The sequence below is a fragment of the Dermacentor albipictus genome, chromosome 1 (genome assembly GCF_038994185.2).
Source record: "Dermacentor albipictus isolate Rhodes 1998 colony chromosome 1, USDA_Dalb.pri_finalv2, whole genome shotgun sequence".
Taxonomy (NCBI): domain Eukaryota; kingdom Metazoa; phylum Arthropoda; class Arachnida; order Ixodida; family Ixodidae; genus Dermacentor; species Dermacentor albipictus.
The window spans coordinates 125,169,299-125,184,548 of record NC_091821.1 but is presented as its reverse complement, the minus strand read 5'-3'; positions in this window follow the sequence as shown (position 1 = coordinate 125,184,548).

The window sequence follows — 15,250 nt, the reverse complement described above, 5'->3', positions numbered from 1 at the left end:
TTCTTGAGACGAAATTGCATCAACTCGCCAAACTCAGCGTTCTATTGAATAGGCAAAATGAATAATTAAGATTATGAGTACGTTGCTGGCAGAGTGTCACCAATCTTCCATTTTTGCTTTCTTTTTGTATTGGCGGGCACGAAGCACTATATTGGTTGACTTTTTTTTTTTCTGCGAACGGGTCTTCGCAACTTGAAAAGATTATGTCAATGAAAGGCTCTGAATATTTATTTATTTATTTATTATTTATTTATTTATTTATTTATTATTTATTTATTTAGTGCCCACAGCGCCCATTCAGGCATTACAGTGGGGGGGGGGGGGGGGGGTTCACAGAAGAAAAGTAAGCACAGAAATTTCAGATTTGCATAAATTCGTGTGAGTGAAAAACAGATTATTATACGCTGACACAAAAGCATAAGCCTCTTGCTCCTCTTGCTCTTTTTGCTTATCTCGCACGAAAATTGGCTTGCACTAGCGTCCATAAACCTCAACTGCCTCTATGAGAAGAATATATGCATACTTTTATGCAAGTGTACTCAGAGCAGTCGATTACTTTTACTGGCAGTTTATTTATTCATGGTACCCCAAAGGTCACAGACATAGGGTATTACATGTTTTATCGGCTGAGCTTAATAAAACAGTGACCCGAGAATGGTCTTGAAATTATCTAGGTCGGAGTGGAACGGCGTTGGCACGCAGATTGTTCCAGTTCCTTGCTCTTGTACCCCCACCCCCACCAAAAAAAGAAAAATAAGAGAGTAAAGGAGCGTAGATTGGCTATATTCTGCGCCGAGGGAGGATATGTATACGGTTTCACTGTGTTTTATGCGGCTAAAATGGCGATGAACTGGTAACATAGCTGACATTTCTGTTGGCATGTGACAACATTTGTGGAAAAGGAATAGTCTAGCGATATGACTTCGTGCTTCTACATTAGTAAGAATAGCACGGGTTTTAGTTCCAAAACGCTGGACTGATAAGAATATTCGTAAAAAATAAACCGGGCTGCACGATTCTGCACTGATTCAAGTGTATGAGATAATTGAAGTTGATAAGAATCCCAAACAGAGCATGCGTATTCGAGTTAAGGGTGGGCACGTGTAACGTAAGCTAATAATTTCGCTAATGGGGGAAGGAGTCTTAAGTTCCGGCGGAGAAAACCAAGGGTACGATTCCGGGCATTGACTATTAATTACGTGACGTGGCCAAGTTAGTGTACTTAAAATGGCTAGGCCGAGGTATTTCAAAGAATGATATTTTGGAGCCGCATATGGTGCATCTCGCTGATTGATGATGTTGTCTACGGTGGAAGGAAACTACACTCTAAGAAGAAAAGGAGGAAATGGGGTATTGAGGTTACTCCTTTAGGGGAGCAACTGATCTGCCACAACCATTCCTCCCTTTAGGGGGTAAGTGCGAGGGGATGAACTGTTACTCCCCATGCCGTTACCCCTCCGAGGACTAACAGTTGCTCTTTTCCGATGCTCCTCAAAGGAGTAACGGTCATTATTTCCGATGCTCCACAAAGGTGTAATTAATGAAATTAGGCATTTATACGCTAATAAAAAGATTACTGAGCTCAAAAAAAAGGGAAAAAAAGGGCCCGAAAGCAGGATTCGAACTCACGGCCTCGCGCTCCCATGTTAGCTACTCTAACCATTGCACCACGGCAGATTTTTTTTTCTTTATTACATGGAAAAGAAAACTGAAGGTGTATTACTGAGTGGACACAACTACACACCTAAAACTCAGGCAAACACACACATGCATCCAACAAGTGCATCCAGTCTGGCGGAGGTTCCTGCACAGCGTACACACTTCTTACATACGCAGCACTTTCGCGAAAGAAGGATTTTGTAGTTCGCGGGCTTTCGGCATGGCGATCACAGAGTCTGCTTCTCCACAGGCTATATAAACCAAGCACAATGAACATGTCATAGGGAGGACCACCTGTAACCTTAAACGGTAGAAACCTAATTGAGTATGGAGTCATGTCAATGTCCTTTTTAAGCGTCCTTTGCAGAATATCCCAAAAAAATACAGCGTCCCTACAGTCTATAAAACAGTGATCTATGGTTTCGGCACGTGGACAGAGCCGACAGTTTGTTGACCACGGCACAAAGCAACCCCTCGAATTCAACCAAGTTTTAACAGGGAGTGTTTCCGAATGTAATTTAAAGAAAAATGTTTTTACTCCAGGAGGCACACACATTTTTCGGACGCGTTTAAGTACATCCTGATAAGGTCGCTTTAAATAAGGTGCACGATACAAAGGATCTGGGAAAATAGAGTCAACCAGTGCCGCAGAAATTGCTTTTCGACTCGCTGTGAACACGTACTCCAGGCTGAATCTAACTTTCAAGAAAAGAAATGTGTCAACAACCTCCTTGAGAAAGCCCCAAGGAGCCTGTGGGACATCTTTGACATTTGATGACACTACTATGTTAGGAACATAATGAACTAAACGCAGTTGCAACATTTCACGCAAGAACGGATGGTCACTGTCTCGAAAGAAAAACAGGCGAGAAACAATTTGCCTGACGAAGAGGTGTACTAATCCTAGACCACCACGTTCAAGGGGGAGAAACAGATTGTCGCGCCGCATCCATTCACAGCTCGAACTCCAAATGAATGTTGCAGATACGCGATGCAGTGCCTGAAGGCGAAGTCTTGAGCAGTGCAGTACTTGGAGCACATACATAAGACGGGAAGCTAAGAAAACATTACACACTTCAGCACGAAAGAACACTGACAAATTCCGCCCCCGCCATGAATTCACTTTACGTTGAATTTTGCCAACTTCTCCCGACCAATGAGGGTTGCTATTTCTATACTGCGAGAGAGGCACACCTAAATAACGCAGATCTTCTTTCCATTGGATTCCTGCGTAATGTGATGGCATTGTGGCCCATAACCCAAACCAAAAACCTGAACTTTTTTCAAAGTTAACGCTTGCACCAGAAGCAGCACAAAATTCTTCTGTAATTGCAAGAGCAGTGTTTACACTCTTTTTATCGGTACAGAAAAAGGCCACGTCGTCCGCATACGCAAGAACCCGAACCTCATTAGTCCGTAATTTAAACCCTTGGAAATTTTGTTCTTTAAGAATGTCCATACAAATCCGCCTAGCACCACGGCAGATTGCTTGACGAGACTGGGAAATTGAGACAGGTTAAGCATCGGAACGCAGGTGCGGCAATGTAAAAGCGACTCGGCATTTTGTGTATGTTGTGCGGGGAGAGAGTAACGTTGAGTGTACTTGCAACCATCAGTGAGTACGAAAAGAAATATGCCCGAGAATTCTTAGGGTGCTTTAAACTGAGGCACTACACGATGTAAACGTGTAGCGAGCTCAAACGGGGCACCTAAGACGACAGAGACGGACAATTGCTCTGTCGCTTAGTGTGTCCCGTTTGAGCTACACATCGCTTCATTCAAGTTCATAATCTCCGTGGAATGGAAGGAACGTAGGTACTATTGACCAGCAAAATCTGGCAGTCTATCAATGACTTGCGCGTTTAATTTCTATCGCTCACTTATGGGGTGCGCACGAAGGGCATGGCTCTTCACATTCCAACTTTAAATTTCACGCAATTTTCTCACGAAGAGGCAAAGTGCTGCTTTGCATATAGTTCAATGGACAGTGCACGAACTTCGAACTATTCACGATTTATAGACAATACAGTTTTTGCCGCATCACTGCACGACACGGACGAAAACAGCGGAGCGCATGGGGAGTAACTGCTGCCGTTCGTCCTCCCGTTCCTCTCTTTCCGACCAGGGACTAAACACTTACTCTCCAAAATTTGCACACGGCACGCACATCCATGCAGTTACTCCCTTGAGGGACGAAAGCGCCCTTTTTGGGACACTCTGCGCAGTTACTCCCGTTTTCCCCGGAATTCTTCTTAGAGTGTAGTACTGTTTTTTTTTTTAGTATTTAAACTTGTTAGCCATTCGTTACAGCATGATTCAATATGTTTGAGGTTATTTCGATGCACATCGATGCTGGAAACGTTTGTTATAGGATAATAAATGACACAGTCCTCTGTAAACAGTCGACTATTAGAAGAGATACCAGTAGGAAGGTCATTAGTGTAAATTAGAAAAAGTAGCTGCCGAAGTGTCGGCAGCTAATTCTTTATTGATGCCACCTGTATACTGTTTATCACGCCTCGCCTGCTGTACGTTTAAGCTATCATTATGCGACATTTCTTGCAAAAGCTACGAGATTCCGATTAGCCAAAAGCTGGACTAAAGGCCCTGATATTATGGAATTTCAGATAGCTGCTGTCGACACCATTAGGTTTCAGATATATGTTGGCTGTAAAACTTATGGAATGAATTTTGTTGTATTTCACACCCTTAACATTTAATTACTGTAGTAAAGCAGCGAGGGCAACCGGGACTAATCAAGATATTACAGGAGAATCTTGGGCATTCAGTGCGTGATTACAGAAACCACTATTTCAGCACGTCTTTGCCAAACTTTATAAAGAACGCGCCAGAATATTTCTGGAATTACATAAGCGGAAAAAAGCCCATTGCGTCTCGGATATCAGTCATCGGTTCCAAGGTCACTGACCAGAGAGCCATTGCGCATAATTTTGATAGCTGCGTTCAAAGCGTCTTCTCAAATTCCAATCCATGCACCCCTACAGAGAGAGAGTAAACGTTTATTGTAACAGAGACTGTTTGGTTATGGTGGGTGGAGCCCCTCCTCCAGGGCCCCACTGGTTACAGCGGCTCGCCGGGCCTGGTCAAGGGTCGCCAGTTGGCTTCCCAATTCCACTTCCGCGAGTCGCGCCTCCCACGACCAGTTATGTAGAGTGTTGTCTAGCAGCGGCGAGGTGGCAGCCGCCGGACGTGACGCGCACTGGAATGTTATGTGTTCCAATGTCGGTGTTCCTTCGCACCACGGGCAAGTGTTGCTGTATTTGTCTGGGTACATTTTGTGTAGCCTGTATAAATGTGGGAAAGTGTTTGTTTGCAGGCGGCGCCAGTCCCGTGCTTGCCTCCTGTCTAGGCCTGGGTGAGGAAGGGCTTTGGTTCGCCTACTTAGCCGTTGTAACTCGAGGATTTCTCTTGGCGCACCGGGTGTCGAGGTGTTCTCCCGGGCGGTGTGGCCCGCGGCTCGGCCTGTCATGCCTCGAGCCAAGCGGTCCGCCCGTTCGTTCCCCGCTATCCCTGTGTGCGCCGGGCACCAGGTCACGCAATGATCCATGGTGAGGTTCGTTCCTAGGATGCGGAAGACGCAGCCCGGTAAAGCCCCCCCAAGGAAGAGGCGGCAGGCGTCCTGCGAGTCTGTCAGCACGTAGGCCGATTGGCCCTTAGCTTCCGCGGCGCGTATAGCAAGGGCTATGGCCACAGCTTCGGCCGTTGCAACCGATTTCGTGTGTATAGATGCTGCTACGGTTGTTCGTCCTTGGCTAGTCACGACTGCTGCAAATGTATTGAGGGCTCCTGTATTCTTGCGATACGAACTCGCGTCTGTAAAGTAAGTATCCGGGTCGCTTCGCCGCCTTAGTAAGGTGGCTGCCCGCGCGCGTCTCCGTGCCGCATGATGGACTGTGTGCATGTGACGGGGGATCGGCGCCACGTGGATCCGCTCTCGAATTTCAGATGGCAGTAGGATTGTTTCATCGCCACAATATTGTGGTGTCAGTGGATAGTTAAGTCGTTGTAAAACCGAGCGCCCCTGAGGTGTCGTGTTTAGCCGTTCACGCTGCGCCATTAGAGTGGCCGCTGCATATTCCTCGAAAGTGTTCATCATTCCTAATTCGTTCAGTCGGATCGTGCTTGTGCTTTCAGGCAGGCCGAGTGCTGCTTTACAGGCAATTCTTATGAGCTTATCCGCATGTTCGATGTCGTGACGCCGCGTGGTTTGGAAAGGCAGGGCGTACGTTAGACGACTAATGACGAAGGCGTTTACTAGTTGCATGGTGTCTGCTTCGGCCATGCCTTCGCGGCTGCGTGCAACTCTGCTAATAAGCCCAGTTACGCTCCGAACAGTGCGTCTGAGATTGGAGAGCGCTATGCTAACGCTGCCCGTTTCTTGAATGCACATTCCCAGTACGCGCAGGTGGGATGCCCTCTTGATGGGCTCTCCCTCTAAGGTGAGCTGCAGATCCGGAGCCCTGGTCGCTTGGGTATGTCTAGGTCTAATATGAATATACTCCGATTTCGCTGGAGCACACCTCATGCCTGCTCGCCTCATATAGCTTTCAATGGTGTTGATGGCCTGTTGAAGCGTGTCTTGTCGGTTTCCGTAGGACCCTTTGCAGGCCCAGAGTGTAATGTCGTCTGCATATATGGCGCAGCCATATATGCAGACGGTTGCATATATGACGGTTCCATATATGCAGACGGTTGCATGCAGACGGTTCCATATATGCAGCCATATATGCAGTCCCGGTTCTTCTGTAAGTCCAGGGCCATTCTACGTAAGCCGACGTTAAAAAGAAGTGGTGACAATATGGATCCCTGAGGAGTGCCCTTATCTGGTAGGCGATACAGAGCAGAACGTGCTGAACCTAGTCCTATTTTCGCGGAGCGGCTGCTCAGGAAGTCTTGAACGTAATGAAATACCCTTTCTCCACACCCGACATCTCGCAGTCCGTCTAGTATTGTAGTGTGTGAGATGTTATCAAATGCCTTATGGACGTCGAGTGCTAGCAGGATTCTGTCCATGCTGCCCGGAGGAGGATCGAGCACCTCATCTCTTAATAGAAGAAAGACGTCCTGTGCACAGATTCGCCTGCGGAAACCGAACATGGATTCAGGGAAGAGTGAGTTTCGTTCGATGTGGGCTTCGAGTCGGGTTAGAATTACTCGTTCAAAGAGCTTGCCCATGCAAGACGTGAGCGATATGGGCCTGAGATGGTTGAGCTCGCGCGGCTTGCCCGGTTTTGGTATAAGCACGATGTCTGCCTGCTTCCATTCTCGCGGTAGTCTCCCATCCGGTCGCCAGACCTGTTCATTGAAGAAGTCGACTAAGTGCTGTAGGGCTACGTCACTAAGGTTGCGCAGCATTGCGTTGGTGATTTGGTCGGGTCCAGGAGCCGTGTTATTCTTGAAGGTTTGTGCTGCTGCGTAGAGCTCCGAGAAGGTGATGGGGGCGTCCAAGCTCGAGTTATCCTGTCCTTGGTATTCTCTCATAACGCTTGAAGATGTCTGGGCAGCGCCGGTGTAGGTGCGTTTTAGGTGCTCGAGTAGTTCTTGTTCTGAGCCCTTGTATTCTCCTAACAGCCGCCGCATGACGTTAGACGTCTCGGTGCGCGTGCTAGTTGGGTCTAACATGCACCGAAGAATGGCCCAGGTCTTCTTGGTGCTGAGGGTGCCTCTGAGAGAGTCGCAGAAGCTGCGCCAATTTTGATTATTCAGCTCCTGCGCATAGGTGTTAGCTTCGTTTGCCAGCAGGGCTATTCGGCGCCTAAGTTTGCGATTACGCCGCTGCCGCTTCCAGCGTTTGGTGAGGCTTCTGTGGGCCTCCCAGAGGTGGGCGAGATGGCTGTCTACTGCTGGTGCTTCCGTTGTGGTCTTGATCTCTCTCGTGGTGGCAGCATGGGCCTCCTTGAGGAAAGCTGTCCAACCTGCGGCCGTGGCTGGAAATGAGGATGCAGCCTGGTGTCGTTCTCTGTACCTTTTCCAATCAGTGAGCCTGGCGACCCCTAGAGGCTGTCGAACTTTAGCTGTGTTAACAGTGACACACAATAGATAGTGATCACTACCTAGCGTTTCGTCCAGGTTACACCAGGTGACCCCCGTCTCGTTGTTGACAAACGTGAGGTCTGGCGTGGTGTCCCGGGCAACGCTGTTTCCCATCCTTGTAGGAGTGCCTGGCTGCGTAATCAGTACAAGTTCGTGGGACTGAGTTTCTCGGAGTAGATTGAAGCCCTTGGCGGTGTCGCGTTGATAACCCCATGCGGAGTGCCAAGCGTTAAAGTCTCCGAGAAAGATTAGTCGGTCTTTCGTTGAGAGCAAGCAAGTTTCACGACGCAAAAGTAAATTTAGTTTCTTATAGCGGGGGTATTTTCAATGTTACTGAACTTAAAAAAAAAAACATGTGGGCCAGACAACATTCCGAACATTTTTCTACGACGTTATGCTGAATCGAAGCTTCCTTGCAAACTAGGAAATGGCCAGATGACTGGAAGACTGCCCAAATCGTTCCTGTACCCAAGAAAGGTGATCAGTTGTTTTCAGCTAACTATCGCCCAATTTCCCTAGTTTCATCATACTGTAAATTAGTTCACCAATTGAACATTGCTAATCGCATAAATGAGTTGTTAAATCGGCACTCTATTCTATCCAAATTTCAGCATGGTTTTCGTAAAGGGTGTTCAACAGTAACCCAATGATTAACAACCATTGATTCGCTCGCACTTACCCTAGACAGGCCCATTTGACCTCATATTCTTAGATTTTAGCAAAGCTTTTGATGAAGCCCCTCAGGATAAATTAATTTGAAAGGTAAAAACTATTGGTATTCCTGAGATAATAGTTAGCTGGATTTCAAACTATTTAACTAACCGTAAGCAGTGCGTTTCAATTGACGGAAGAGTCGGATGGCCTTGCAGTCACTTCTGGTGAGCCTCAAGGGAGTGTACTAGGCCCTTTATTATTTCTTGTTTATATTAACGACATCTTTGAGACAGTTTTTCCTGGCGTACAGATTCGTTTGTGAGCGGATGAGTGCGTCCTATCTTATGATATTACATGTTCTAATCACCAGAATGACCTAGATAACTCTTTAACTAATATCCTAGCATGGTGCCAGGAATGGGGTATGATATTAAACAAAGACAAAATGAACTTCCTTCACGTATCACGCAAAAAACTACTTTTCGATCACGGATATCACCTTGGACAATCACCTTTACATGAAGTCTCCAGTTTTAAATACCTAGGTGTAACAATAACGAACAATCTCTCCTGGAATTTACATGGTGAAAATATCTGCTCATCCCCCTTTCGCAAACAATGTTTTTACGGAGTAAACATTCGAAAGCCCCCGCTCAGGTTAAACAACTGCCTTATAATTCATTAATCAGACCTAAGCTCGAGTATGCATGCGTAGTGTGGGATCCATATGCTATAACCAATATTTAAAAAACTTGAAATAATTCAAAAGATACCATAAGCTTTATTTATTCAAAATTTTTTCCGTTCGATTCCCCATCTGAGCTAATGAAGAATAACAGTATCCAACTCCTTGAAACAAGAAAAATATGCGTTGATAAGTTCTTTTCTTGCTAATAAATAAAACATTGGCGCTTGATCCTCCACCCTATGTATCGTTTCTAAACACACCCCGCACGCGTCACCATCAACCCAGTTCACTGACCCCTTACTTTGCTCGCACCGACACATTCAAATTTCCCTTTTCCCGCGTAGCATTAGAGAGTGGAATTCGCCGACACATTAACTGACAGCGCATTGTGATGCTGCGTGTTTATTTTTTATTTTTTGCTGCTGTTGTGGTGTTGTCTCCACTGCTCTTCAACATGGCCATGAGAGACCTATCAGTCCGACTCGACCAAATCGGGGCCGTCAATCTCAATCACGCTCTCTACGCGGACAACATCACCATATGGTGCGGCGGTGGGTCGGACGCAGCGGTGGAGCGGGCCCTGCAAGAGGCCTTGCACGTCACGGAAGAATTCCTCGAGGGCACGGGACTGGTACTCTCGCCGACTCTTGCTGTATCGGCCCGACAGAAAAGGCCGCAAGTTCGACACGACGCTGGACCAAGTACCGATCGAACTCAGAACGAAGACGGGTCAGCGCATCCAGAGGGTGGATTCTCTCAGGGTGCTCGGACTGGTCCTGAATGCAAAGGGCAGCAACGCGCAAACGACCACGCGCCTGATGCGCGAAGACGGAGAACGTGCTCAGACTCGTTTCGCGAGTGACGGGCAGGAAGGGGGGCATCAGCGAAGCTAACCTCATAAGGATCTACCACGCCTTCCTCATGAGCCATATCAACTACGTGGCTTCTGCGCTAAGCTGGTGGCGGTCGGAGGAGAACAAGATCGACGCACTCATGAGGAAGAGCATTAAACGAGTCCTCGGCATCCCCGTGACGACCAGCACGGAGACGTTGATGCAACTCGGGGTCCACAACACCCTGAGCGAAGTTGTCGAAGCACAGAAAACAGCACAGCAAGAAGCTAGGCAGACCCCAGGCCTCGGCGCTGAGAATGCTGCAGACGGGCTCCTTTCCGTCTCGCTCAAGGCTGAGCCACTACACTCCGGGTGTGGATCCCCGCTGCGCAGACTGCGGCGAGGAATGGTCCACCCTGAACCACATGCTGTGGCAATGTTCTGCGTTGCGCCACCCGCCTTTCAACAGGCAAGAAGACTGGGATGAAGCCGTCAAGAGCGACGACCTTAAGTCCAGCTTCGGGCTGTCCAAAGGGCTGGCGACAGGGCTGAAGATCACGGTCTTCCGCCCTCGGCGCGCGTGCGGCCCGCGACTACGACAACGTAGTCCCTTAGGACCAATTAAGGTTTCCTGTCTGTCTGTCTGTCTGTCTGTCTGTCTGTCTGTCTGTCTGTCTGTCTGTCCGTCCGTCCGTCCGTCCGTCCGTCCGTCCGTCTGTCTGTCTGTCTGTCTGTCTGTCTGTCTGTCTGTCTGTCTGTCTGTCTGTCTGTCTGTCTGTCTGTCTGTCTGTCTGTCTGTCTGTCTGTCTGTCTGTCTGTCTGTCTGTCTGTCTGTCTGTCTGTCTGTCTGTCTGTCTGTCTGTCTGTCTGTCTGTCTGTCTGTCTGTCTGTCTGTCTGTCTGTCTGTCTGTCTGTCTGCTGCTGCTGCTGTTGTTTTTACTTGTTACCTCTGACCCTGTGTTATCAATTTCTGTATTTGATCTGCTTGGATCTGTAACATGATCTGCAGTATGAAATAAATAAGAAAATAAATAAAATTACCTTCAAAACGCGATTGTTCTCTGAAATGGACTGCGGTGAACTCTCTTGAAATCACTGTATACAGTGGCAGCGGTTTACGCGAGAGCGATGATCGACTGCGCTTCACTGAGTGGCCGTAGTGGGTGCAGCACACCAGCGACTTCAGTGCCTGCCATCCGCTCTCCTTTCTGCACAGGCTCTGGATTAAGAGGCTTCAAAACTATTCATGCTACTATGTTTTGTGACAATGTGCATTTGCTGTTTGAGTAATTTGCGATGTAAAATTTTGTTTCTAGCGTTAGAAAATTTGGGAGAGACAACATTTCATGTCTTCCTCATGAAAGTGTGTTACTATAGATGCGTTGTTATAGTAGGTATGTAAGCTGCACGTTTGTAAACTAGAATAAGGCTTCGGACGTATAGCATAGTAGAAAAGTGCCTGATTTCGCTGTAGCAAGGGTGTAGGCAAAACAAGCCGCAAAAGTACTGTCTATTCGATCCATATTCGCTATCTGGCCGCTTTAAGCGACATTGATCGGCAGGAAACTTTTCGAAAATCACCAAGTCTTAATATTCTCTTTTTGCAAAATGTATGCCGCTGCATGGCATGCCGTGGTTGCGTTAAGTACGCCTGCGAGTTAATTCGCGCATGTTACCGTGTCGGAATGACCTCTTTTGCCTATAGGCCAACACTGACGGCGTCGTCGTAGCATCTTTATCAGTTCACCTTTTGCGGTTTGTCTGTTCAATATTTTGGCCACGGTTGCAATGCGTGCTTGTTTGTTGTACCGCGCATATCACTTTGCGAAAAAAGAAAAGCATGCCGATAATACGGACTTTTCACTTTCGTTCATGACAGTTTCGACTGGTCGCCTCTAGCCTCTGAACCTAAGTCCGCCTGATCCGGCGTTCCTTGAACTCAGAGGCAGAGGACAAGCATGCAAGCCGAACATGTGTCTCGCTATCAGAGGAGGATATGGCAGAGGCGAAACCACGTGACTAAAGTAAACGTCTGATTTCGCCTAGCCAAAGCTCCCAGCGCTGCCTCGAAAAACGGCGCCGATGGGACGAGCTTTCGTTGAGACGCCAACATTCAGCGGCCTACTATAGGGTGGACAGTCGCCAACAGCAGCGACGCTGGGTTGTAAGGACGTGCACGGAAATGCTCTCAATCTCGACGACTGCTCCGACGACACGGCTCGGATGAGAGCGAAAATTGTACTAGGCGGAACAGATCGATGTTGGAATCGATGTTAAGTGAAGCTTTCTTGGAACGTTTAATTAGTTAGAATGCACTGAGAAACACGATCCCGAAGACAATGCAATGAAAGGTCGTGTCTTGATGGAACGATTCTAATACCCAGAGAGGTGCAGTGCGCGGCATAAGGGTGCAACGTTTCTTCCTCGTATTGTCTCCGGGATCGGCCTAGTTTACTCGGTGAGAGACCAAACTTTGTTAAATGTCCTTTGGGTCAAGGGGTGCAGGAGACGGGAGACTAGCCCCACCGCGGAGCGCCCCTTCCTCAGGCGTCGGCCACATCTTGAATCTTGGCGGCGGCGTCGGCCAGTCGGGTTGCCCATGAGTTGATCCTTCTGGCATGCGCTGAGCAGCACCGCCTCCCATTCTTCGGGCGTGGTGATTTTAAATGTAGCGCTGGTGCTGTTTTAATGGTGTCTGTAGCTGCGGGACATGCCTAGATAATGTGGTCGAGGTCGGCGTGAGCCACCCCGCACTCTTTGCACTGTTGCGCGTAAACGTTAGATGTGTTTACTCGGTGAGAAGGGGTTTCTCACCGCAGAGGACAAGCGCTCCCAGGAGATGGAGACGCCAAGTCTCAGGAGATGTAGACAAAGAAAGCTTCGCTTTAATAACCTACAGGGGACATACGGGTGCACAACCAAAGGATTACCGGATACTTGTGCCAGATGTATTCCATTCCTCTATAGGGTTACCTGCTGCTTTTATGAGTTCCTTCTACGTCTTCACGAGCCCGCCTCTACTCAGCATCTTGTTATTCAGACATTCCTGGTTGTCTACTTGCCACCACAGTCAATGGTCATTACCTCCTCACCGGCGCAAGCCTTCTTCTCATAACGTGCCCAAGCGGGCTTCCCTCTCTAACTTTCGCCACAGTGACCCCGACTACTACTACTATAACCATTCCATGAATGCCATCGTTAAATCTTATCGTCCCTTTTCACCGCCTACATTAATTTTGCCGTCAGTATTTCAACCACTTGCATCTTCTGAACGACTCGCCGCGGTAGCTCATCAGTGCATGGCTATGGCGTTCTGCTGCTGAGCTCCAGGTCACGGGTTCGATTGCTAGTGAAGGCGTAAAGAAATTGAAAAACACGTTTTAATCTGCAAACTTTGGAAAGACTGACGACATAGCCTAAAATATTATAGCACAGTTACCCTAAAGAACTGCAGATGAGGGTTCATGCAATATTTTATACCTGCTGCTGCAACATGTTCACAACGTGTAGTAATTATATCAGTTGCTTTTCTTTATTCGCTCGAAGATTATTAGAGGAATTCTGAATTTTAATCTGCCGACCACGAAAGGTGCTCCTTTGCTCGTTTAAGGGCGGAAGGCTGGCGCACTGCCTGGATATTTGCAGCACTTAAAACTTGCGGAGCAGTTGGTGCAGAAGCAGTGCTGAAAGGGTGAATGGTCATCCATAAGTGCACTCATGGCAATTGTGCAAAAGAGCCAAACATATCCGCACTGGATTTTGCCGCCCGCTTGCAGCTGTACATTGTAAGGTGACGAACGCATCTGTGAGGGCTAAAGTCTAGGGAACGAATGACCTTGCCTGAAGCATCATTTCTTAAAGCTTGCTCTTGAAATCCATAGCTTCACGAGCCCTCCATCTGGAATCGAATGATCGAAGGCTTGCGTAAAATCCGAGAGTCAAGGTAAGGATGGAGTTTGCATGAAGGTAAACATGGGCGCCGGCTACTGGGGGAGGGGGGGGGGGGCGCTGGAGAGCTCGAACCAACCCCTTCCCCGAAATATTTCCGGGGGGGTGGCTTAGCCCCCTCCCCCCCCCCGGAGATTAGAGATGGGGTCAGGGGACATCACATCTTCTTCGGTATATATATATATATATATATATATATATATATATATATATATATATATATATATATATATATATATATATATATATGGTTTTCGACAAATCGACTGACTGAAGAACTACAGCTGACTAAAAGTTAAAAGAACTTCACAGTCCTAAATTTCCGCGGCTGCATAGATTTGTCTTGCACCAACAAAGGAGAAGGATGACAACACCGATAGTCTTAGATCCAGTTCACCATTGGGGATTCCCACTGACAGCGCAGCTCTCCTACTGTTTATTGTTCCAAGTCTTTGAGCGGAATCAAATGTATGGCCACTTCATAAGTGCAGATGTTTCTTTCGTGCACATTCTATTCTAATACTTCGAACCCTTCCAGAATAAATCAACTCTTTACTCGAAACGTCATCTATGAACGTACCTTTAAAAAAATGCCGGGCAGAGACTACGCATCATCCTTGCGAATATAAATATTTATATCAAAACCAATGGGTCTCTGAACTCCGAAATAAACTCCACACTATCAAACTCATCTGGAGCGAATGAAGTGCCAGACACTGGGAACGGTTCTACGAGGTGGTCTTGCGCCCTCCGGGAATTGGATACACACGCTTAACCCACAGCCACCTCTTTACAAAGGGGGACCCACTGGCCTGTGAAGAGTGCTTGGACAGCTTATCAACGGCCCATTCCAATGAATTTTTCCCATGGTCCCTACGGGAACGCGCAATTTCTCGCCTGGGTATCCTTCGCCGTTGAGGCATGGCAACCTGTTCCGCAGCAGTACCGACGCTTATTCTTCTTCCGCTTCGGACTCCGGGAACATATTGCAACCACAGAAATTGAAATTGAATTCAAACCTGCCGCCAACTGTCGTAATCGCAACCACCGCGGGCTATAAAATCGAGTGGGTCATCGACATCCGGAATCAACGCGGCCATTAAAACAGTGAACAGACAGTGCAATACAGGGCCAGGAAATACCTCGGGTAAGAGAAGATAGATACCTTGGTATATGGATAAACGAAGGAAACACAGGAAAAAACAATAATAGTGAAGGGGAAGAGAAATGCAGCCATAATGAAGCACAGAGTGCTGTGTGGATACAATAGGTACGAGGTGCTCCGGGGTATGTGGAAAGGTGCAAAGTTCCAGGAGTTACTTTTGGAAATGCGCTTGTTTGCTTGTAATCAGGGGTACAATCAGTACTTGATGGGAACCAAAGGTCAGTGGCACGCCTCGCATTGGGCGCTCAC